Source organism: Balaenoptera borealis (genome assembly GCF_965194805.1).
Source record: "Balaenoptera borealis genome assembly, chromosome: 17".
NCBI classification, from domain to species: Eukaryota; Metazoa; Chordata; class Mammalia; order Artiodactyla; family Balaenopteridae; genus Balaenoptera; species Balaenoptera borealis.
In genome coordinates, this window is record NC_138876.1 from 43,142,891 (window position 1) to 43,168,947 (window position 26,057).

At 35.9% G+C, this 26,057-nt stretch overlaps 1 long non-coding RNA gene across 1 annotated transcript in view; it reads left to right on the top strand.

The window, feature by feature from the left end:
- Window positions 1-574: 574 nt before the first annotated feature.
- The window catches only part of LOC309614699, a 189,919-nt gene continuing 164,436 nt past the window's right edge, over window positions 575-26,057 (top strand). Inside the window, exons 1-2 of the long non-coding RNA XR_014236364.1 lie at window positions 575-5,076; window positions 8,038-8,190. This is a non-coding gene — a long non-coding RNA (uncharacterized lncRNA). The remainder of the gene's footprint in view (window positions 5,077-8,037; window positions 8,191-26,057) is intronic.

Below are 26,057 nucleotides of genomic sequence, written 5' to 3' on the forward strand. Positions count from 1 at the left end.
AGAAAATGTTAATAGTTGGCAAAGTAACTGGAATCTCCCAAGACCCTTCTTCACTGAATGTAGGTCTGGCTAAAAGATCAATTAGCTGAATGAAAATATCCTTTTTTAAGGCTAAGTTTATGGAAAAGGCTTGTCCATAAAGGAGAGGCACCTGGCAACATAGGTATTGGGAAGCAGGATCAGTCCAACAAAAAAGTCAAGGGTCATCCCGAGAGCTCCTACCATCACTTAGTGATTTCTCACTTTCTATATTATTATAATGCATTAATATTTTGTAATGAATATAATTTAATTCTACCTAGTAGAGCAATGATTCCTAAGACAATCCATCTCTCCAGATATGAGATTTTGAGTCATGTTATCAGGCCTTAAGAAACTAGATAACAGGATCACCCTACTTTAAGTCAGAAGACTTGGGTTCAATTCCAAAGTGTTCTGTTAACTGACTATGTGACCTGAGGCAGGTCCCTCACGCTCTCTGAGTCTCAATACATTTTCAATGGTAAGATGAAGACAACAGTTTTTTAATAAGAATTATTAAAATGCTATTATAACATTAAAATGCTAATATAGCATTAAAATGCTATTATTAAGTCAGTTATATAGGGTTATGCAGAAGGTGTTTTTTATTATTATTCTCACCAAGTTACTGTGGGAATTTTAATACTAATTACATTGATAAGGCTTACTGGCAACCAGTCTCCCTCAGTGGTACTTGTGATTCCAGGAACAAGAAGAAGAGATTAAAATTTACTGAGTATCTCCCTGTTACACAGAACTGTGGTAGTTGCTTTAGTTCCCATGTATTTCTCACAACACCTCCCTGAGGTAGATTTTTTTTCTCCTTTATTTATAGGAGAACAAACCAAGACCTGGAGTATTCAGTTGCTTTCCAGTCATTGATAAGTAATTGGCAGAGTTAGATTTGGGCCTCTTTCAAGCTATCTTTATTGTACTATTCTAGATAATAGCCATTCAAATAGTTGGTATAACGTAAAATGAACTAACGTGGGCTTAAGGAGAACAGGTACATGGATAGTCTTTATTGTGATAGCAACAAACCCACCAAAAGATACACCAGATCCTTGACAAATCAAATATGTAGTGGAGAATTGATAGCCTTACATTACAAAATGCTGTTCTAAAATATAATATTATAAATGATTGGCTAGCTTATATGTGAGCTATTTTATAGCATGAAATAGAACATCTTGCCTCAATTATATTAACATATATTTATAAAACTAAAATATTCAATGCATCTAATGTAGTTTATTATTTATACATGCTACTGATAGGTGTTAACAGTTTATTATAGTTAAGTTATATTAAAATTAAGACAAGAGATACTTAACATTTCTTTCAGTTATTTCTCAAGCCTTGAAATGACCTCATGATGAAGCTGGATAATATATATGGGGAGCAAATAATCTTATTTGATTTGAAACATACTGGGGGGATGATTTGTGGAGGAACTGGAGCTTTGAGGATATTGCGAGGTTCATGGCAATTTTCTTAGAAGGTGCTGTGGTCTTTCAATTGAACAGCAAGGAAATTGATCAAGTTCCTATCCTGACCTCATCAGTCTTTCTCTAGGGAGATGACATCTCATAGGAACTGTAGCAGCGAGAGCACTCTCATCTCCACAGAGTAAACAAATCACAGCATTAGGGCTAACAATTATCCAGGCAGCTCCCAGGAGGTGGGGAATCAAAAGGCAAAAGAGCTTCCTCCAACGGCCAACCTTTATGACTTGGGGTGCTGTGTGGTGACTCAAAACCCTCTAGTCCTAGGGCTGGAGCTTTATCAGTGACATTGCCATTTGGAAGCTGTCCATCCCATCCTATACCTGAGGCTTTGCAGCCTTTCCTGACTCACTCTCCTCTATGACCCATGACTACAACTTGGCTTTTTAGCCACACCTGGCTGTATTATTTGAGTTTTCTAACCTTGGCTTCAGTGACCAGATTCTGGAATGAAATAATAGCTCCTGGCTTCAACCCTTGGTACCCATACTCATTGCCTGCTTACACTTGGCTTTGTTTCTGAACTGTCTTCTCTTGAATCAGGCACCCACTGCAGCCTTATAGAACAAGTGTCTCTGCCTCAGCTAGGGTTACTGCTTAGTAATTTCTCACCTGGTCCCATCAGGTAAAAAATGAGGTAATATAGAAGCAGCATTTGAATGGAAATTACCAGTATATACTATACATCTCTCTTCACATGAACCCAGTCTTAAAAATAGTAATAATTATATTTTTATATTATTAACATTTATTGTGCATGTAATTAATATGTTTCAGACATTATGTTGAGTGCTTTATCTACATCAATTTATTTAATCCTTCTATAGTCCTATGATATGGGTGTTATTATTAGAAAAAATATTAAATTGCTGATATTTGACCATTTTTGATTTTAAAAATTGCCAGTTTTCATATGGCTGATGCAAATGATGTGAGCCCCATTTTACAGATGAGAAATCTGAGGCATGAAGAAATTAACTTTCTGTAGGTCACAGTTGTAACTGTCAGAACCACAAAATGAAGTGTACAACGATTATAGCCCTTTCATTCCTGTCTACTCCATGGTTTTGTAGCACATCAGCTTCTCAATCTTGTGATGGATTCCCTGCCCCACCCCCCCAATTTGAAATTACTTTTTTGATCAACTGCTTGGAGCCAACAACCAGCTGTCAAATACATAATTCCTTTAACCTAAGAAACTTTTACATTGATTGGAATAACTTATGTGAGAAAGAACCATGTAAAATGTCGAGTGGGGCAGTTTAATCAACTCAACTATAAACAAGCCATAGTGCCACATATATTAGTTCAGACTATTTCAGCTATTCAACACATGGGTCATAAATATAACACTTATCCAAAAATTAGGAAAAGCATCTATATAATTTAAACACAGTATAGATTAGCTAAGTTAGACCATCCCTAATGAATGAAATGAAACAACTCTCAGCTTTCTGCACATGTTTATAGCAGACTGTAAAGTAATTTCCTCCTTGTTGAGAACTTTGAGCACACATTTTCCTGTCAGACTTCCTGACTGTACAGGTTAGAAGTGGAGCCCGACTGAGAATTCTGCAGGTGATGCAATTAGCCTGGGGGCACTGTGGGATCTTTGCAGAACCGCCAATTAGCACTTTAAAAAAATTATTTGCTTTGGTAAAAAGACAAAAGGATAGACAATAAATTTGGAAAAGTTGTTGTTACATTTGAGAACTTCATATTTTTAGGACAAATGGGGATATTTTCAGGCTCTCAGTGCTGGTCCTACTAAGTCATTAATTTAGTCAAGTCCATGACATACCTTTGGATGGAACTCATTTGATACAAGGTGTGTTTTTGTTTATGGATTATTTTAAAAACTCTTTACCTGAGCTATCATTTTCACCCTTTATACACGATGAGATAGAGACTGACCACTTAAAAAAGTCACAGATATCTCTTCTGACGTAAAAATAAACAATTCTGTTCCCTTTTATTACACTTTACTTTTTGGCTACATAATACTTTACCTCTTTCCAAGAAAGCACTACACAGTAAGCCATTCTTACTCCTAAAAATCTGATATCCATGATAAATCCAAATATAAAAATGAAGCTATCATCATCCTTCACTAACCTGGATCAATCAGTGACTGAAGTACAGATCTAAAAGTCAGATTATGTGTACTGGATCATCTTTTGTTCTCATTTTGTTCTTCAGAAAGGATTTTGAGTTCTTCATATAAGAGTCAGGCTCTGACCTCCCCTCCTAGAGAAAGGAATACACTGTAGTTTTAACCATTGGTTGGAAAATGTGCTAATGAGATTAGAGTCATTGATTGGATCTCACATAAGTGAGTGCAAGTATGCTTTGCTCTAGCTCTAGGCTTCTGACAGCCTTGGTAACCAAAGTCCACCATTTGTAAACGTGCGCAGCTGGTTGTAAAGGAAATGTGGAGAGAATTCACATTTATCAGAAAACACTGTCAATACTAAAATAAAAATCATTCAAAGAACAAGTCTTACTGGTGGTGGGTCAATGATATCATCTTTACTTCTGAAGCATGCACAGCTCATAAACGTCCAAAAATTGCCCTTTATTAAAAAAGAATTAAGATCTTTTAAAACTTATGGGAATGCAGTGCAGTTAAGCCAAATTAAAATTTTATAAACTTTAAAAATTTTTTTGAGTAATCTGTTAAATAATTATATTTGAAGGATCCATTCATTTATTTTTACCCCAGTGTGTATACACACACACACACACAAACACACATACACACATATTCCATCATTGCTCCCCTTTACTCTGTATTTTGGAAACAAAAACAAAAGCAAAACTTTCCTTCTTCAATCTCAAAGAACCTATGTTTCAAATCAACTGTGTTTTAAATTTTCAATTGAAATAAATTCAAGAAAAATGCTTTACATTTCATGTTTTTAAAAAATTATCAAATAATTGCTTTGAAATGTGAATACGGTATGCTTGTGAGTGAGAAGCTCTTCCTGAAAGACTGATATGTCTCAAGAGGTCGATTCCAAATTTGCAACCCAAAAGTTTGACAAAGAAAGCCAGTCAGAATGATATCAAATGTAGCCTAATATATGTTAAATGTCAGAGTACAGGCCAACACTTTAAGATAACTATTTGTATTTGTAATAAATAACATGCCTTTCTTTGGATGAAACCCAAGTGTTTCTGAAATCTATTGTAGTTAATTGTGTAGCCAAGAAATCTAAGGATTCTAGAGAATTGGATTTCTAATCAAGTGACTGCTTTATCAAACTAAACTGCTGTGGTCTGAATGTTTGCATCCCCACAAAATCCATATGTTGAAACCTAACCCCCAAGGTGATGGTATTAGGAAGTGGGATATTTGAGAGGTGATTATGTCATGAGGAGAGAGCCCTCATAAAGGGGATTAGTGTTCTTATAAAAGAGGCCCAAGAAAGCTGCCTTCCCCCTTCTGCCAGGTGAGGACACAGCAAAAAAGACAGCCATGAACCAAGAAGATCTCATTAGAAACTGAACCTGCCACTGTCAGATGTTGGACTTCCAAGCCTTCAAAATAGTGAGAAATGTTTTTGTTGTTTTTAAGGTTCCTTTTCTGTGGTAGTTTTGCTATTGCAGCCCAAAAGAACTAAGGCACAAACCACTTCTTATTTTCTATAGTTTAAATTTAACTCAATATTTACTTCAAAAATGTAGTGTGTAATTTATACTAGCCAATAGCAATGCTCGTTATTGTTTTGTCCTGTCCAATTTTCTTCAAACCCTACCATGTAATGGGAAGCATTTTTCTTGCTAGATATTGAAGCAGGCATTTTACTTACATATGTCCTCTCGCGATTTGATTCTGTTGGAGAGGTATCATTACTCACATTATAAAGATGAGCAGAGATCAGACAGGCAAACACTGGTCAAGCTTGGATCTGAATGTAGCTTCCCCAGCCCCACACCCATTTCTCTTTCACTGCATTGCCTTTCCTCCTTGATTGGTCTGGAAGTTTGTCCAGAACTAGGCAAAGCCTTGGCCCTGTCCAGTTCCTATCAACATGCTGCCCACTGGGCCTGGATCCCGCTGCCCATTTCAGCAGTCCTGGACTAGGGGTGATAAAGCAGAGTGAGAACTCATGGCAAAGATGTGAAAAACCTAAACTAGGAGTCGGACACATTTGAGTTTGAATCCTGTGTTTTCCACTTATCTGTTTGATCTTAGACGATTTACATAATCTCCAATATTTCAGATTTCTCACGTGTAAAATGGGAAAAATGAAACATACCTGATAGGTTGGTGTTAGTTCAAAACCTCTTGAACTTTGAGTTCCCAATTAATATTTTCTCCTATTAATATTTGTAATTAAATAATCACAATTAATACTGATGGCTACCTGATGTCAGTTTTTTTCCTGCCATCTGAATTACTATTACTGTTCCCTCCTCACTATTTTCAGCTACCTCAAATATCAGTGCTTGCTTGGATCTCACCTGGTTTGCTGTTCTTCTATGTATGAAACAACCTCTGGGGTCAAGATGGTTTTCTGTAGCTGTTGTAACAAATTACCACAATCTGGATGGTTTAACAAAACAGAAATGTACTCTCTCACAGTCCCGGAGGCCAGAAGTCTGAAATCAAGGTATCAGCAGGGCTGCAATCACCCCAGAGACTCTGGAGGAGAATTGGTTCCTTGTCTTTTCTTGTTTCTGACGTACCTTGGCATTCCTTGGTTTGTGGCTACATCACTCTAGACTGCCTCTGTGGTCATATTGCCTCCTTCTCCTTTGTGTATTTGTCTCAAAACCCCCTCTGCCTCACTATAAGGACACAGGTGATTGCATTTAGAGCATATGGGATAATCCAGGGTAAACTCCTTCTGATCTTAACTTAATCACATATTTTACCATATAAGGTAATATTCACTCTTGCCATATAGGGTAATATTCATAGGTTCTAGTGATTAGGACACTGATATATCTTTTGGGGGAGCCATTGTTCAACCCACTACAGCCAGGCTCAAAAAGTTTTGAAAAAAAAATGCAAATACCCACAATTCAGTTCAATAAATAGTTACGGAACACCTACTAAGCGCATACTAATCACACATAGCACATAAATTCCCTCACATACCCAAATAAGAAAATTCAAAGCACATACATACACATTTGTACTCATCTCTCACAACCACATGGGAGAATGTAGCAGAATAAAAGGAGAGTATGTCAGAGATTGAGAGAGAGAGAGAGAGAGCATAGCAGAGAGACAGAGAGAGAGGGAGAGACAGAGGGAGAGAAGCAAAACCTGTTCTGTGTCCCTTAGTCTGACACTTATTTATTACAAGCACTGGACGTGTATTATCTCAGTTATTGGAGTGATGCATACTTGAAAACTGTTTTGGTTTAAAAAATGGACACACTATTAATCCATGCGGATAGCATATGTACATGTGGTAAGCCTGTGGATTTGGGAGTAGAACCCCCTTAACACATTAAATACTGTAGCCCTGATCATTCATTAAATACGTTTTTGACAACTGATTGTAAATCAAAGCAAGGACAATGAATTGTAAATGTGGAAGTTGATGCTGTATCAGAAGACTCTGGCAAGTGAAAAAAGTTTTATTCGTTCTGCCTATAAGAACTATGTAAAGAAAAACAAAGCTTCCCCCCGCACCCCGACCCCCGCAAATGAGAGAGCACAGAGAACTGGCAAAGAAACAACAGTGTAATGGAGACGATTTCTAGGCCACCCAGCTGCCTAATTACTGGCAGCATCTCCGGATTTTACAGCATGCCTCTGTGACACCACCCTTTGAAAAGCAATAATCCGGCATTGTAACAAAAACAAACAAAAAAATACATACTCCATCACAAAAAAGCAGCCCTAAACCTTCTAAATAGAATAATTCAGCAAAGGATTTCATGTCATGAAAGACAAAGCAAAAGAATAAATAATTACTTTGCAATTTCCCCCTCTACTGTAGTGTTTTGAAAAGCCTATCCCTTGTGTTAAGTTGAAACACCACTTTTTAAATTTTAAACTTATTACAATTTAACCCAGCAAGATTAAAGCTTTGAACATCCAATTTCTTTCGACATTTTATTTGGAAGGACAACAGTGGTGATATTCACATTGTTTCATGCAAAACAAAAAAACAAAACACAATGAAAAAGCAGTGGTCTTACATAGCCTAGCACTGAAGATGTTTAAGCAAAACTACTATGGAATTATTTGTCAATTCCCTTAAGCGTTCTCAGCAATTTCTTATAATGGATTCTTTAAAAATATTATTGAACCTTGAGAGGAGGTAAACGGGCTATAGCTGTGTCCCTGAGGAAGCGTCTCTGAAAAGACAAAGCAACAGTATATGTAGCTCAGGGACAGATAGGATGTATTAGGCTGGCTTCTTCCAAGTTGCAGAGCCTGCTGTTTATTGGACAGCAACGCTCTTCAATAGGGCTTACACATTTCTGCAACAAGTGAAACAGATGTATTCCATTAAGAAAGCATCTTTAAAAAATGTTTTCCTTTTAGAATTGCTGGACATTGTCTTATCTCTTCTCTGGGGGCTGACAATCCTTGAACTGTTGATTGGAGGAAACATTGATTCATGCGTTCATTTAAGCATTCATCAAATGTTTGAGTTCCTTCCATAGTGGACCCTGTGAAGATCCTGGAGATATAAAGGTAAATCTCCTTATGCTTCCTGTCTCTGAGGAGCCCACAGCCCAGAGAAAAAAAATATAAAAGCAAGTTATTGCCACCCAATGTGATCAGTGTTCTAATAGTAGTAGGGAAAAAGGTGCTCAGGAAGCACTGAAGAAGGATTAATCAATTTACCAGGAGGGTAAGGAGAAAGTTTGAAAGAGTTTGGGAAAATCTACAAGTAAGTTTGTCTTAGTCTGGTCAGGCTGCTATAACAAAAGTACCATAGACTGGGTGGCTTAAACAACAAAAATTTATTCCTCACAGTTCTGGAGGCTGGAAGTTCAACATCATAATGCCAACAGATTCAGTGTCTGATAAGAACTCACTTCCTGTTCATCGATGGCCACCTTCTCCTGTGCCCTCACATGGCAGAAGGGGAAAGAAAGTTCTCCTTTATAAGGGAACTAATCCTATTCATGAGGGCTCCATCCGTATCACCTAATCACCTCTCAAAGCCCCACCTCATAATACCAACGCACTGGGGGCTAGGATTTCAACATGTGACTTTTGGGAGCACACAAATATTCAGTCCATAACAAAGTTGTTCTAGACAAAAAGAAAATGTCTTTTCTTTGGTAACATATTGTGCTTAGTAACAACTAGACAAACATAGCAGGAAGTTATCTTTTGTATTCCTCTAAAGCATCAAAGCTATATTATGTCTGGTCTTTGAAAAAATAAATTACTCAATGACTAATTTTAGATACCACATACAGTCTGGTACTGAATATATACTGTTTGAGAAAAAAAGGTATAAGTGGTAGTCTCCTTAGGATAAGCATGCTGTTTAAAGAGAGAGACTCTGAAAGAAGACTGCCTTGGTTTGAATACTTACTAGCTGTGTGCCCTTGGGGAAGTTACTTAACATCTCTGTGTCTCTGTTTTCTTTAATCTATAAAATAAGGTGGTAATTATATTTTTCTGTGATAGAGATGTTATGACTAATGCTTGGCAGACACATAATAGGCTTTTAATAAGCTTTAGTTCTTATTATTGTAAATATTATGAAAAATTTTCTATTTTGCTAATTATTCACTGGGACTATTATAGCTGAGAGAAAATTTTACAGTCTTTTTCATTGGGATACTAATGGTTATTAGATCTAGTAGATTTGAGTAAATTAAAAGAGAGATTTTCTTTTCTGAAGTACTAACTTTAAGTAGCATACACATTTAATCATCTGGTATAGTATTTTATATTTCTAACATGAAAGAGCTAAGAAATTCTCAGCTGGTAAACGTGAAAAGAACCCTGCATGCTTATTTCTTTAGGGATAAAATTTTAGTGAACACTTCTGACCCATGGGCACATTAAACTTATCACCATCTTCTTTCACTAGTAAATTAAAAGCATACTGTTCTTGTTTCCAGAAAGTCCTTTCATTCACCAAAATGTATATTGCTGTCACATGTAGTTTATTGTTGCCTTTGGAAATGCAAAATTCTACTGGGTCATACATATTAGTACTGACCTTAAGTAAAATCCTGATGGAGGTGATATTTTCCTCTGCCTTCAGGCATCTTCATTGTGTTTTCTCATTCCTCTCTACTCTCCCTATCATAACCTACTTTTGAAGGCTTCATTTACACTAAAGTATAAAATAACTGATACTAACTTTTACACTAATAGATTCTCCATGGATTATTTGACTCTCTGATAAAGTTTCATGCCTTAGATCGGTGGTCCACAAAAAATAGCCCTTGGACAAAATCAGGTCTACAGCCTGTTCTTGTAAATAAAGTTTGATTGTAGCACAGTCACACTCATTTGTTTACATATTGCCTGTGGCTGCTTTTATACTACAAAGGCAGAGTCAAGTAGTTGAGACAGAAACCTTATGGCCCACAAAGCTTAGACTATTTACTAACTGGCTTTTTACTAAAAAAGTTTTCCGATCCCCATCATAAGTTCTAGAGTTGCTCTTCTGAAGGAAACAATCAGCAAATTGGACATTGCCTTTCCTATCTGTCCTTAAAAGATTTCTCTTTCTCCCTCTCTTTCCTTATGCACACACACACACACACACACACACACACATACACACACTCCAGATACATTTATTTTACCTAATCATAAACTGTAAACCTTGGGGCTGACTAAAGAGTTGTCATCAGCCAACTAGCCAACTGAATGTCCTTGATAATCATCCTATTTATTGTTATAAAGAATGACTACAAATAGGTTGATCCCATTTTGACTTTTTATTTTAGCACAAAATTAAATCTTATCTTTTATATTTTACACTAACTCCGTATCCTTTAGTATGATTCCTCTAGGCTGAGTAGGTGCCATTTTGTCTTCATTTTGAATCCAGAGCACCCAAAAGGCAGGAATAGAATAGATGTACTGAGAAAATACATGAGAGAAAAAATGAATATAAGTTTTATAATTTTCTCTGGCTTCTTTAAAAAATCTGAAAATGGGAAAACACTAAGCATAGGTGTAGATGTGAACCAAAAGTGATCCTCATTCACTATTGATGGAGTGTAAATTGTTATGAGCACTTTAGGCATAATCTAGTAAATCTAAGATACTCATACTGCATGACAAAGTAATTCTACTCCTAAATATGTACCATAAGAGGATACGTGTCCACGTGCAACGGGAAACATAAACAAAAATATTCATTGCACCATTTTTTTATAATAGCCAAAACCTAGAAAAAAATCAAAATGCCCATAAACAATAGAAAAGGTGTACAACTTGTGTTATATCCCCAAGTATTTGCAAAATGACAGGTTTTGTTTTTACAATTTCTTCACTTATATACTGGATAAATCTATAGAATTTTATCACTATTATGATGAACATCAGTGGCAGAAATCCTCTTCTATCTGAATAGATTCAGCTTGCAGATAATCTGGAAAGATCTGGCTTCCCTTGAAAATTTGAAAAGTAGAATTTTATAATTCACTATCTTTACAACTGAAAATTCAGAACAATCTCAGCTCTGGGTAATATTCACCTCTCTAGAGAAGACAACATATATATGTTGTTACACTTGAGTTGAACAAGCTCAAATTCTAATCATCATAGATAGGCAGTTTCAATGACATCAATATTCTTTCATTGTTTCAGTTGAATCTTCTCTCTAGGATCACGTATGCTTTTCATATTTTGAAGACTTAATCTTGTTAGACTTTTAAACTGTATATTTGGATGACCACCTTGAAACAAGATGGAGTAAGGGACTGAGATTACTCTCCTGACTGAAACAATTAAAAGAAAACAAAAAAATTATATAAAGAAATGTTTTACAAGATATTGGGTATCAAGCTTCTAAGAATAGTGAACCTTGAGAGATAGGAAACAAACAAGGTGACCCTATGATCATCCAGATTATAGTCTTTAGAGAATTTCCTAGCTGTGGCATGAGAGAGGGAGCCCAGCCTGAACCTGATAGACTCCCTTAGTTGAAGAGAGGAAACTGAGACTTTAGTGTGACCAGAGCATGTTTAGTACTTAGAACAGGATAAAGAGAGAGCTACATAGAGAGAAAACCTGAAATTTACATAGGGTTTGCCTTCAGTATTCAGCAGAGTACTGATCAGCATCATGTCCATGAAGAAACTAACAAAGACTAGGAGAAGAACCAAATGAAATGGTTAGAAGGAAAAGTACAGGAAGCTCAAACAAGGCAAGAAACAATGCAAGTTTCCACTAGCCAAAATGGAAAAACTAATAATTTACTGGACACTGTGAAGAGTATTTAGAAGGGTCATACCTCAGCAATAGGAAATAATTAGCCATAGACTAAACACTGCTTTGATCCCACTTAATGAATATTAAAAGCAAGGATGAAAATGTTTCCAAGTAATTTAACTGCATAATAGAAGCAAAACTCAAGATATTTATAGAAATACAAAAATACTGTGTTCTCAACAATGCAAAATTCACAATGTCTGACCTTCAGTCAAAAATTACAGGTATGCAAAGGAGCAGGAAAATGCAGCCCATAATGAGGAGAAAAAGCAATCAATTGAAACCAACCCCAAACTAACACAGATGTTAGAATTGGCAAATAAAGACATTGAAATAATTATTGTAACTGTTTTCCAAATATTCAGGAAGCTCTAAGAAAAATTTTTCAGATTAAGTAAAGACATGGTATATATATATATATTCACCAGATCAAACGACAATGTTTGAGATAAAAAAATTAACTGGATGAGATTAATGACAAATTAGACATTGTAGAAGAAACGATTAGTAAACCTGAAGACATAGCAATTGAAAGTATCCAAATTAAACACATAGAGAGAAAAATAGAGGGAGAGAGAGCTCTGGCACAAATTCACACAGTCTAAAACACACATGATTTGAGTCCCTGAAAGAGTGTGTAAGGGGGAAATACATTCAAAGAAATAATGGCCAAAAAATTTCCAAATTTGATGAAAACTATAAACATACAGTTTTAAGAATTTCAATGATATCCAAGCATCAGAAGTATGAAGAAAACTACAGAAAAGCACATCATAATCAAGTTGCTTGAAACCAGCAACAAAGAGAAAATCTTAAGCAGCTAGAGAAAAAGACACATTATGTACAGATGGAAAGAGATAAACATAACAGATTTTTTTATTGAAAGCAATCAGACAAAAGACAGTGGATCAACATCTTTAAATTACTGAGAGGAGAAAAACAAAGCTAGAATTCTATGCCCTCTGAAAATATATTTCAAAAATGAAAGTGATAGGAAAACTTTTTTCAGACCTATAAAATCTGAAAGAATTCATTACCAACAGATCCACACTCTAAGAAATGTTAAAGGTAATCTCTCAACCAGAAGGAAAATGATACCAGATGAAAATGTGGTTCTATACAACCAAATGAATGAAAAGTCCTGGAAACGTTAACTATGTGAGTAAATAAATATGTAAATTATTTTATGATTATTTAAAATCTATTAAAAGATAATTGACTAAGTAAAAATAGTAATCATATAGTGCAAGTTTATATCCTATGTAGAAATAAAATGTACGACAACATGGCCAGAGGAGAAGAAATGAAAGTGTACTATTGTAAATATCACTCAAAGGCAGACTGTAATAAATTAAAAAGATATTATAAACCCTAAAGAAACATTAAAATAATAAAACAGAATTATAACTAAAAATTCAATTAGATAAAATAGAATAATAAAATATACTCAATCCAGAAGAAGGCAAAAAAAAAAAAAAAAAAAGAGAGAGAGAAACAAAGAACAAGTGGAAAAAGCAGTAAACAAATTTAAAAATCATAGAGTTAAGGCTGACTGTATCAACAATCAAAATTAATGGTGTGGTAAGCAAAATCCTAAAATGGCCCCACAAGATTGTTCTCCCTAATCCCCAGGACTGTGAATATGATGAGATATCAAGTCAATGGCTATGTTAAATTATAGAGCAAAGGGGGATTATCTAGTTGGGTCTAATCTAATCACTGAACCCTTTAAAAGCAAAGGGATTCCTATGCTGGGAGCAGAAGGAGAAGTCAGAGATATTCCAAGCATAAAAAAATTCAGCATGCCATTGGTGGCTTGACAACTGTGGAGGCTATATGATGAGGATCCTGGACAGACTCTAGAATTTGAAAGGAGTCCTTGGCTGACAGCCAGCAAGAAAATGGGACCTCAGTCTTACAATCACAGGCAACTGAATTCTGCCAACAATTTGAATGAGTTGGAAACAAATTGTTTCATAGAATCTCCAGATAAGAGCCCACCATGGCAAGCACTTTGATTTTGGTCTTATGAGACTAACCAGAGAACCTATCTGAGTCCACCTGAACTTCTGACCTTCAGATCTGTGAGATAATGAATGGGTGTTGTTTTAATCTGCTAAATTTCTGGTAATTTATTATGCAGTGATAGAAAACTAAGACAAATGTAGTGGTATAAACACCCCAATTAAAAGATAGAGATTTTTAGATTGGATGCAAAAACAAGACCTACTATATGATTCCTACAAGAAGCTCACGTTACATGTAAAGGCAAAAACATATTAAAAGTAAAGGTTGAAAAAGATATACTATACTAACATTAATCAAAGGAAATCCAGGGACTTCCCTGGTGGTCCAGTGGTAAAGAATCTGCCTTACAATTCAGGGGATGTGGGTTTGATCCCTGGTCAGGGAACTAAGATCCCACATGCCATGGAGCAACTAAGCCCATATGCCACAACTACTGAGCTTGTGAGCCTCAACTAGAGCCCGTGTACTGCAAACTATAGAGCCCACGTGCTCTAGAATCTGCGCACCACAACTATAGAGCCCATATACCCTGGAGCCTGTGTGCCACAATTAGAGAAGAGAAAATCCGCATACCACACCTAGAGAGAAGCCCGCTCACCACAACGAAGAACACTCATGCTTCAAGGAAAGATCCCACATGTCTCAACGAAGATCCTGCATGCCACAGCTAAGACCTGATGCAAAAATAAATGAAATAAATAAATAAGTAACAAATAAATCTTTAAAAAAAAAGAAATCTGTAGTTCCTGTATTAATAACAAAGTAGATTTCCGAGTAAAGAATATTATTAGGGATAAAGAAGTTCATTTCATAAGGAGAAAGAGGTCAACTAATCCAGAAAACATAATAATTCTAAATATTTATATAGCTAATATCAGAGCTTCAAAATAATAAGAAGAAATTGAAAGGGAAATTTGAAGGGGTTTTGAACTGAATGAAAATACAGTATATAAAATTTGTGAAATTCCACTAAAGCGGGATTTGGAGAAAAATTTATAGCACTAAACACAAAAATTAACTCAAAATCTATCACAGATCTAAATGTAAGACCTAACACTATAAAACTGCTGGAAGAAACAGAAGAACAATTTTTCACCTTGAGTTTGGTAAAGATTCCTTAGACAACACCAAAAGCATAATCCATAAAGGAAAAAGTGATAATTTGAATTTTATCAGAATTAAAAGTTTCTGCTCTTTGAAACTATTAAAACAATGAAAGGACAAGCAACAGATTGGTACAAAATATTTACAAACCACATAACAGACAAAGGACTTGTATCTAAAATATATAAAGAGTTCTCAAAATTCAATAATAAGAAAATAACCCAGTTTTTAAAAAATAGGCAAGATATTTGAACAGATAATTTATCAAAGAAGATATATTTATGGCAAATAAACACATAAAAATGTGTTTAACATCATTAGTCACTAGGGAAATGCAAACTATGACAAAAATGATATACCAATACATTACCTATTAGAATAGCTAAAATGAAGAAGACTGATCATACTAAATGCTGACAAGGATGGGAACTGGAATTCTTATACACTACTAGTGGGGATATAAAATAGAACAAATTCTTTAGAAGAAAAATAGTTTCTTAAAAATTAACATATGCCTACCATATTATCCGGTCATTCATTCCTATGTAATTACCCAAGTCAAATGAAAACATATGTTCATATAAAGGCTGTACATGAATGTTCACAATCACTTTGTTGTCTGTAACAGTTCCAAACTGGATACAGTACAAATGTCCATCAACAAGTGAATGGATAAAGAAACTGTGGTTTTTATGTACAATGGAACACTGCTCAGAAATAAAAGAGAATGAAAAGTTGATACAAACTAAAACATGGATAAATCTCAAAATAACCATACTGAGCAACAGAATCTGGACAACAAATAGTACATATTGCATGATTTCATTTACTGAAGTTTCTAGAAAATGTAAACTAATTTGATAACAGAAAGCAGACCAGTGGTTACCTGGGGATGGTGGGGGGATGATTGGGGAGGGGAGAGAGTGAGAAATCACAAAGGATATGAGAAAACATTTGGGGTGATGGATATGTTCCCTACCTTGATGTGATGGTTTCACAGTGTATCCATGTGTCAAATTTACCAAATTTTACACTTTAAAAATACGCAGTTTATTATATGTTAATTATGTCTCAAGTAAGCTACTACATAAATTTGAAAAAATAAAAATGCTTACTTGAAATGGGTTTGAACTTTAATTTTAATAACCTGTAAAATCAATAAATAGAGTACATACATATATACTTTCTTTAGCACATTTTCTGTCAAAAATGGACTCTTGCTGGTGTAACTGGGAACAGAGTAGATTTAGGGAATAAATCTATCTTGCAATCTGATACATTTCCTTAAAAAATTTATCTGTAACGTAAAAATAGCTGTAGGATCAGATGATACGGTAGTTGCTATGGAAACTGCACATCTGAGGTATAATCACAGTGTGTAAAAGTTGTAAGCTATAAACACCTTACAGTAGCTGCTGGCCTGTAGTTCCTGTCACCCACCCTCCTGCATTGGGAGGGAAAAATCATTTCTTAATGAACTTAAGAATCTTTAAAAGATATTTTTCCAAAACATTCTTATCTGCTAACTGTATCCATTACTAGAATTTAACACCCCTGTGGTACATAAGTAAAAGGTGACATTTTAAGTGACGGGGAATGAAGATTTTGCAATCAAGAATCATTTACAAGGAACTAATGTGGAAAACTGCAGGCAACAAATAAAAGATGATTTATATGGTAGGTCAATTTATCCTAGTGAATGGAAAGAAAATGGGAAGTCATTTGAGGGCTTCTGTAAGTTTTCCTGTTATATTTAATACTGGACTTGATTATATTCAGCACATGTTTAAGAACTAGTTTTCCTCTGGATATTTCACAGGATAAATGTAGGAGGGTACGTAGGATTGAACAACTTAAGGAGCCAGTGAAAAACCTGCCTGCATTCTTAGCCCTTGTAAAACAGGTGGTAACTTTCTGACCCACAAGAAGTAATCGTTATATTTCTGCTCTATCCACATTTCAGCTGATATATTTCTTTCAGACTCTAGAGTCACAGTCTCTTTGGCTGAACATCAAACGTAGCCTCCATCAGAGATATTTTTTACCACTGGGTTCACTTGCTTTAATTATACCAGGTGTCTGGGATATTTCATTTTATTGAATCAACTAGATTTTCTGAAACCAACACAAAGAGACTATAAAACTGACCTTAAACATGAGCTCATTTCTAACTTTAATAGTTTGAAATTGTCTCTTTTTCTAGTTAGGTTTGCTTCATTTTTAGGGGGCAATCAAATTAGAATTGTGTTTAGAGTACTTTTTATTTCTTGTGGTTGAGGCAACATGAATTAATATCTTTATCTTTCCTCTAAGGAAATGTCAGCCTTATACTTTCAGTGTTCAATTCATCCTCTGGAAAAAAATTTCATGCTGGGAAGAGTGTACTTCCTTTCTCAGACCCCATTCCCTCTAAAAGATTGTAATTTAACAGAGCTGCTTCAAACTCCCTGTTGGCTTCCTCATTCCTTATAGGATAAAGTCCAACCAGATGCAGCCTTCTATGGCCCTGTGAACCTTGTCTACTTTTCCAGTGTCACCAATAGCCAGTTGCCTCATGGCCCTCTACCCTAAAGACAAACAGAGTTACTTCTATTTCCCAAAATTCATCTTGCTGTTTAACCTTTCTGTGATTTTGCCCATGATTTCTTTGAGAACATTTGCCCCCTTTTCTAAATCTAGAGAACTGCTGAATGTTTCTTCCTCTAAAGCTTTTTCTGACTTCATCAAGGAGAGCTGACCACACCCTCTTACCTCTCTATCTAGGCACGTATCTCTATCAAAACACTTACTATATAGTGTATTACATATAACCATTCCCTTTATGAGACTGCTCACCATCTGAGAGCAGGGCTGTCCTACTCAGTTTAGTATTCTCTACATCTAGAATAGCACCCAGCCCCAGGTCATCTGCCATTCCGAGTCTGGTGCCCCTGGTGGACACTGGTGTGTATTAGGAATATAATTGTCATTTTTCTACTTTATGATGGTGTTTCGATCAAAGTCATGGAAATGCTAGAATCTTGTCATATCGATTTCCCAAGTCATTCTGTGTAATGCAGAAATAGGTGCGGAATGTGAATCAGAGAACTTTAATTGCTATGCAAGCACCTGATTCTCAAAAGAAGAATTCTGGTCCTCAGCTATGTTGGAATGCGTGGCTTAGATTCAAAGTATAAATGAGATCTCCTTCTTCCGCTCTGACTGTTCAATTGGAGGAAGGCAGTTTAAGAGAGTGGATGCTGAAAATTCAGAGCACGTCTCCCCATCTAGTTTTATGGAATGGTTGAGAGCCCTATAGAGTAAATGTGGTTTAGTCATGTGTGGACTCTGACCAATCAGGTCTTTCCTTGCAAAAAATAGAAGGGTCTAGGCAGAAAAGACAGAGAGAGAGAGGCTATAAAACTGACTCCCCCTACTCTGCGTGCCTTATAAGGTGGCTGCTGTAGTTAACAATACCTTCCAGCTAGATGGTACTGTCTTCCCAGGCCATACTACTCTAATGCTCTGCATTACATTAAAGTTGTTTGTGGTGAATCTGTTGATCGATAGGGACAGCAAAAACACAATAAAAATAATTTTCAGCTGTAACTAATAGCTAATATTTGTTTAGGACTTCGTATGTACCAGGCACTAACTTTGCACACTTTGTAAAGATTAACTCATTTAATTCTCTCAATAATTCCATAAAACAGGAACAGTTATACCCACAGTCTGGATATCAAGATGTTCAGTAACTTGTCTAAAGTTACATAGAATCAGGACTTTAACCCATGCAACTTGCTTTGGCACCTTAGCCTTTAACCACTATACTACCTTGCACCTATTAGAACAGCTCCTATGTACCAGTTACTGTGCCAGGTTGTGGAGATACAATGGAAAACAACATAGACATAACACTTACCCTCACAAAGCCCATAGTCTAATGAGGGACAAGGCATTACTATAGTGTGATGGGAGTACCTATGAGGATCCCAAAACCATACTTTGGAGAACAAGTTAAGTTTGTGAAATAATTAAAGATTGATAGGCAGATTAAGTCAGGAAGAATGGGTCAGGAAGGGGTTGGGGTACTGGCATTAGCAAAAGCCCTGGGATGAGAGAAATCATGGCATATTCAGGAATTTAAGGTTGGAAGCAAGTATACTAGTTTCATAAGACTTTTTAAGCATTTGGACTTTATTCTGACATGCTTAGTTTGAGGTATCCATGAGACCTCCAAGTAGAGATCTGTGTCTGTAGCTTCAGAAAGAGATTTGGGCAGGAAATGGTTATTTGGGAGTCATTAGAATAGAAGTGGAAATGGAAACCGTAGGGTGGATAAGAATGTATGTGAAGATAAGAAGACATAAATCAGTCTAAATAGCACTAAAAATTAGGGGATATCAGGAGATGAAAAGCTCAGAGGATGAGGACACAAGGGAACCTTTGAAAGAAAGGAAGAGAGGATGAAAAACATGGTATCATTGGGGTCTAGGGTTCTGGAGCATTCCAAGGAAAAGCAAATTGTCAATAATAGCCAAAACTGCAAGGATAAGGATTTAGCAACAAGGTGGTCTAACTAGGTGTGAACAGCTTCAAAGAAGTAATGGAGGTGGAAGACACTGTACCATGGATTGAAAGTGAATGGGGAATGCGGAGTAGAGACTGTGAGTAGAGACAACTCCTTCAAGAGGTTTGGCTACACATGTGGACTGAGTAGATGAGCATAGACTTGTGTGGTCCTGTGAGGTTCTCATGCTTCAGTGGTCTATCCCCTGAACTAGATTATAAGCTTATTAAAAACAAAGATTATATCTTCTATTTCTTTCACCCACAGCACTCAGATAGTAACTTCAAACTTGAAGATGGATTGGTGATGGAAGAAGTTTGTTTTACTTAAAAGCAATATCTCTCGCATATGACAGAGTTTTTGTACTACAGAGTCAAACCAATTTTCTATACATTGTGTGTGTACATAACCATAGTTCCTAGTACACAGTACTATATAATTATAGTAGTTAATATTGATGACATTCCTGTGTCAAGAAAAGAAACAGAGACTTCATGAAGAATAAGATATAAGCTGTATTGGGGTTAAGAATTATACTGCATTCTTTTATTTCAAATGATAATTTGTACATAACATGTAATCCAAGTAATTGGCATATCCAATAAAACAGAATATTTAATTTCCTATTCTTTCTTAAGGAAGGAGAATTTAACTCATTTGTAATATTTTATATTTTGAGGAATCAGCAATGGTAAATTTTAGTCAATATAACATAGTATATGTGTGACTTTAGAAATTACAATGTGTAAGAAGAATCCAACTCATAATATATACATCTAAACTTAATCTTGAAATTCAGATATTTGAACATTTTATTTACACAATATTGTTTTTGTTGGAAACATTTGACATATCTTTATAGATATAATGGAATCACCTTTATCTATAATGATGGTCAAATAGGTAGTTTTAATAGAGGTTCTATGACTTCAAACTGAGCTTTTTTGTCAGTTTTCCCACATATTACTATTTTATTCATTTATATTTTACTCCATTCCTTTTAAAATTAAAAAGAACTAAAAAGCAAAGATATGGCTCTACAATTTTTGAGGATATTATGTTATCACTTACTAAATTAGGGAATTGCATTTCAGGCAGCTATCTGCTTATTGAAAATTATCCAATAGAAACAATAGCTCTGACTTGAAAGGCCACACATTGTGTTGTCTAGTATGATGATATGCTTGTAATTACATTGAGTCAGTTGTATATGATTTTCTGGATCACAGAGTAACTTGTAAAATGTTACCAGCTAATTAGTTATATCTTTTAATAGAATATTTTGATCATATATAGGGAGTGTTGATTTTCAGAGAACAAAAGTAGTTAAAGCAAAAAGAGAAATTTATTTGAACATTACAGAGGTTCTAAGGAAATATTATAGCAAATATTCACTGTGTGCCTTCTATGTGCACTCCCCTAACTAAAGTATTTCTATAATAGCCAGTTTTTGCTAGGTTCTGCTGTGTTAACAAATACCTCCAAATCTCAGTAGTTTACGACATCAAAGATTTACTTCTTGCTCCTGCTACATGTTGGATATATGTCTTTTTATTTAGGGACCCAACTCTGTTTTAGGTTCAAGGCAGAGGAAAAAAGAGAAATAGCCAAGCCATGCAATGGCCCCTACAGCTTCCACTAGGTCACATTACAGTAAACAAAGTAAGTGCCATGGCCAAGCTTAACAGTCAATGGAGTGGGGAAACAAGCTCTTCCCATGGGGGCACTATAATCAGATGTCAACATTCCTCCTCATCATAATATTCGCTTCTCTGCTTTTTGATATTTTTCTCCCATCTTGGCATCCAGTGTTGCACCTCTTGATTCAGAAATGTCTCTTCTCTTAATCACACACAATCTGAGTTTATCAAGCTTCTGTAGTAAGCCACAACCTTAGTTAGACTCTTTATCCTGAGCTATTTTATTTAAAAGAATTTACTGGGTGTCATCTTGATTGATTCAGAAGCTCTAACAAAAGGTTTGTTAACTAGACCACTATTTTACTTCTTGCCATGAGTTGTCTTAAATTCTGTCATTGAGAATATTTTTCAGTGTTATCTTTTATCTATTTTGATGAGGTATATTTCCATTTTGTAACCCCACAGATTCTGGAATTTTTGAGCTTTCTACATCCTCTTTCAAACTCTACTTGCAAACTGGTATTATATTTTAGAGCCTTTGTATTTGCAATGTTTTTTGAGCTTACATATTTCTATTCTTATTTTCTCCAAAACACCCCAAAAGCTCTGACACTATCAACATCCTAACATTCCATATTTTTAAAAAATTTTATTTATTTATTTATTTATTTGGCTGCGTTGGGTCTTTGTTGCTGTGCGCGGGCTTTTTCAAGTTGTGGTGAGTGGGGGTTACTCTTTGTTGCAGTGCGCGAGCTTCTCATTGCAGTGGCTTCTTTTGTTGTGGAACATGGGCTCTAGGTGCGTGGGCTTCAGTAGTTGTGGTACGCGGGCTCAGTACTTGTGGCTCTTGGGCTCTAGAGCGCAGGCTCAGTAGTTGTGGTGCATGAGCTTAGTTGCTCTGCAGCATGTGGGATCTTCTCAGAGCAGGGCTCAAACCCATGTCCCCTGCATTGGCAGGCGGATTCTTAACCACTGCACCATCAGGGAAGTCCCCACATTTTTATCTAAAGTTAAAGTTCTTGTTATTTTATCTGTCTTTCAAACAATACATTGCCAAATGTTAAATGTTTGCACTGCATACATGTCACCATTCTTCCAGCTATTACTATTTCCAGCCAATAACCATTTCCTTGCCCCTCACTACCTAGCCCTGAAGGTAACGCCACATTGTTTAGGGTTTGTTTATAGCACATTCCTACCACTAGGTACCAATTTCTGTATGGTTCACCTTTGCTAGATTTTTCTGTGGTATCAAACAATTCCTAATTTCTAGTGATTTACCACATCAATGATTTTTTTCTTGCTTATTTTACATGTCAACTGAGGTCAGCATTGTCTCCACTCTGTGCCATTGTCCAAAATGTCTTCTTTATTTGAGGATCCAGGTTTCAGGGGCAGGGAGATTAGAAGCAATAACTAAACAATATTTCTTAGAGCTTCTGCTCAGCTGTACAATTTGTCACTCTTGCTCATATTCCACTGGTCAGAACAAGTCACAGGACTAAGTCTGACAGTACAGTGGCACACTACTGGTCACACATCAGCGGGCAGAAACGTATAATCCTCTTACTGGGAAGGCAACAAATAACTGGAAACAATCTACCACACTCACAATAACCTCATTTTACACATGAGAAAACTGGAGCAAGTTAGCTTAAATAGCTTGGCAAGATCACATTGCTGGTGGGGCCAGGATTTTAAGTCTGGTTTGAGGACTAACTGTTTTCACCATGAAAGTGAAGTAAATACAGCTGGGCCTCAGAAGGGACTTTACAAGTCATCAGGCACTACTTCTTTCTGTGACCAAACGGTCTCCTATTACTAAAGCATACTTGCATCTTTTGAGAACATAAAGGAGAATGAATTCATAAATATCTGTCCTTGCCCTTCATAAACTCGTGACCTCAGCACTCAACTTTAACCTGTTCAGGGTTCTTCTTTCCCAGTTTCAAATTTCCAGGAAAAAAATGATGTAAGTACCTTAGTTATGGGAATAGGTCTAATGAGTTTCGGCCAGAGACCCAGTTTTTTTTTTTTTTTTTTTGCTTGTTTTTTTTGTTTGCTTTTTGCCTGGCCCTGAAAAGGGCCTTTAACTTTGCTACAGAATATAGCTTGCAGAGCTCAAACTTAGATGTTGAAGCCAGAGAGGGTGGGCCCTTGGCATTTGAGTGCGGAGACCACGTTCATGGCCGTGACCATTTTATGCTTGGCGTCTCAGTGTAGGTGATGGCGTCCCTTCCAGATCACATTCTCCAGGAACAGCTTCAGCACCCTGCGGGTCTCCTTGTAGATGAGACAACTCTTTGCTTTATAATGGATTATGTTTTAAAAGAGTCTCACCTGCTTTACTTGGAAATATAAATTGTGGACTGATCTAGTCATGTTCATATTTTCTCTTTTGGCAATGACTTTTGCCAAGAATGGGAAACTCAGTTTCTAGTTAGGTTTATGAAACTGGAAGTGATAAATAATCAGTAATGAAGTCTTCAATTATTAATACATGTACACACAGTTAAATAAACAAATAATGGTGAAAGGATGAAACAAAAAAGAGCAGTACCCATTACATTCACAAGAATGGCAGATTGGAGACCCTGGATGACTCTTCTACTGAAAATGACTATTCTACTTCTGAAAGTGAATCAACGATCCTGTTAGAAGGTAAAGAACTTTCAGAGGCCAAACTGAAAGGTAAATTAAAGTGGCAACCTGACCTGGTAAGTAAGCCCATATCCTGAAGGTGCTGCCAAACCAAATCCAATGTTCACAGCTTCTTAGAGGCTGTATTGGGGGAGTGGCAGAAGAAAGAGCCAAGCCTCATCTAGAGTATGGGATGTCATAGGAGAGATCAGCACAGGGAATTATACTTTCAAAGCTGGGAGGAACTAGATTAAAACTGCCCTTCTCTCTGCACCTGAAGAGTGAAGGAGAGGTGATTGTTTTGAAATTTCTCTAAATGGAGAACAAATATTCCCTGAGAACTGGTAGTACAAACCAACTTTCATCAAGTTTGCAGATAGAATTTGCAGTGACTGGGTTGACTGAAGACCTCTTACTTCTCATGCTCCAATCTGCTCTTTTGCTCTCTAGTTCTGGGACTTGTCTTCAGTACTCAACCCTACAGCTCCTGGGTCTTAGATCTCATGACTTCATCTTTCTTGGTTTACTTATTTTGCATGTCTTCTAGTAGTTTTCTAAAAGAATGAGCATTTTAAGTATATTTTGGAGAGTGTATGGCAAAAACTGCTAGCTGTTCACTAAAGTCCATTTCTTCTTCTTTCTTAGCCTATGATTAGACTACAGTCTATCTCCCATGAAACTACAGTATAACCATTGGAATATGAGAATGCTATTTGTCACTTCCAGGCCTTGCTTGTAAAAATCTCCCATGTGTGGCCCTCCAAGTTCTTCCCCATTCTGTGTAACTGAGAAGGAGACAACCATGGTGACCTAAGAAGCTACTCATTGAAGGTAACAGGTCCTCCTTATCCTGAGTTCCCTGAATGATCACATGGAGGAGAGGTGTGCTTAGTAGCACTGATACCTACTATCATTCCTTGAAAGAACAAAAAATAATATTTAATTATATTTGGGTATACATATGCTATATATTTTATATGTATATATATTAGTATTCTGTCTTATTTGAGCAAGTTCTATTATTCTAACAGATTGCCTAATGGAGTACATTCTGTGTGTTTGCAATTATCTTTATTTTGCCTTCACATGTGTAATACTGTATATAGAATTTTAGGTTAAAAATTATTTTTTCCTATAGAATGAAGATATGGCTGCATTGTATTTTAGGATCCATGTTGCTGTTGAGGATCTGATGTTCCTTTTAGGAGGGTTCTGTCTTTTCTCTAGGAGTTTTTCTTTTTAGTCCTTGCATTCTGAAATTTCAAGGTAGTGTGCTTTGGGTTCCATCTGCTCACTTTTTTTGGCACTTAGTGAACACTTTCAATCTGGGTATTGGTGTCTTTCAATTTTAAAATTATTTCTTCTATTTTAAATATGATAATTCTCTACCCTTTATTTTCTCTGATCTCCTTCTAGATGTATTATTAGAAAGATGTTGGAAAATTATTACCTTTTATTTTATATTTTTTCATATTTTGTCTTTGTTGATCTATGTTCTAGAGATGTCTTTGATTTTTATTCAAATATAATTTTATATATCCATTTCCATATTTTCTAACTTTTTAAAAGTCATTAGTTTTCCCTATTCCTATTTCAAAGCATCCTTTTCTGTTTTGTCTCATCTTATTGTCCTTGTAGTTTAATTCCATTTTAAACACATTTACTGTTCTTTCAGCTGAATTTTTATAGAGAGAAGAAATAAATGCATAATCAATCTGACATTCTGCGTAATGGGGTCTTTATGAGCAAAGTTTAAGGTAAAATACAACTAGAAATGATTCATAGCTGAAACCTAGTGACAGGTTATGTTTACATCTAGGTAATTTCAGTTTTTATATTGCTTAGTGCCATTCAGCTAGACAGCTCCAGGGCTATAGAAGAGCTGCAGGAAAGCTTAGATAATTTCTCTTTGTGTGAGCTAGGACATCTGGTCTCACACCCTCTTGGACAACATTAGCATATATCAAGTTAAGGGAAGCAAGAGTCAGTATACTGTGACATTTAAAAATACAGGCTTTACAAATGAAACAACTGACAAAGGATTAATCTCCAAAATTTACAAGCAGCTCATGCAGCTCAATATCAAATAAACAAACAACCCAATCCAAAAATGGCCAAAAGACCTAAATAGACATTTCTCCAAAGAAGATATACAGATAGCCAACAAACACATGAAAGAATGC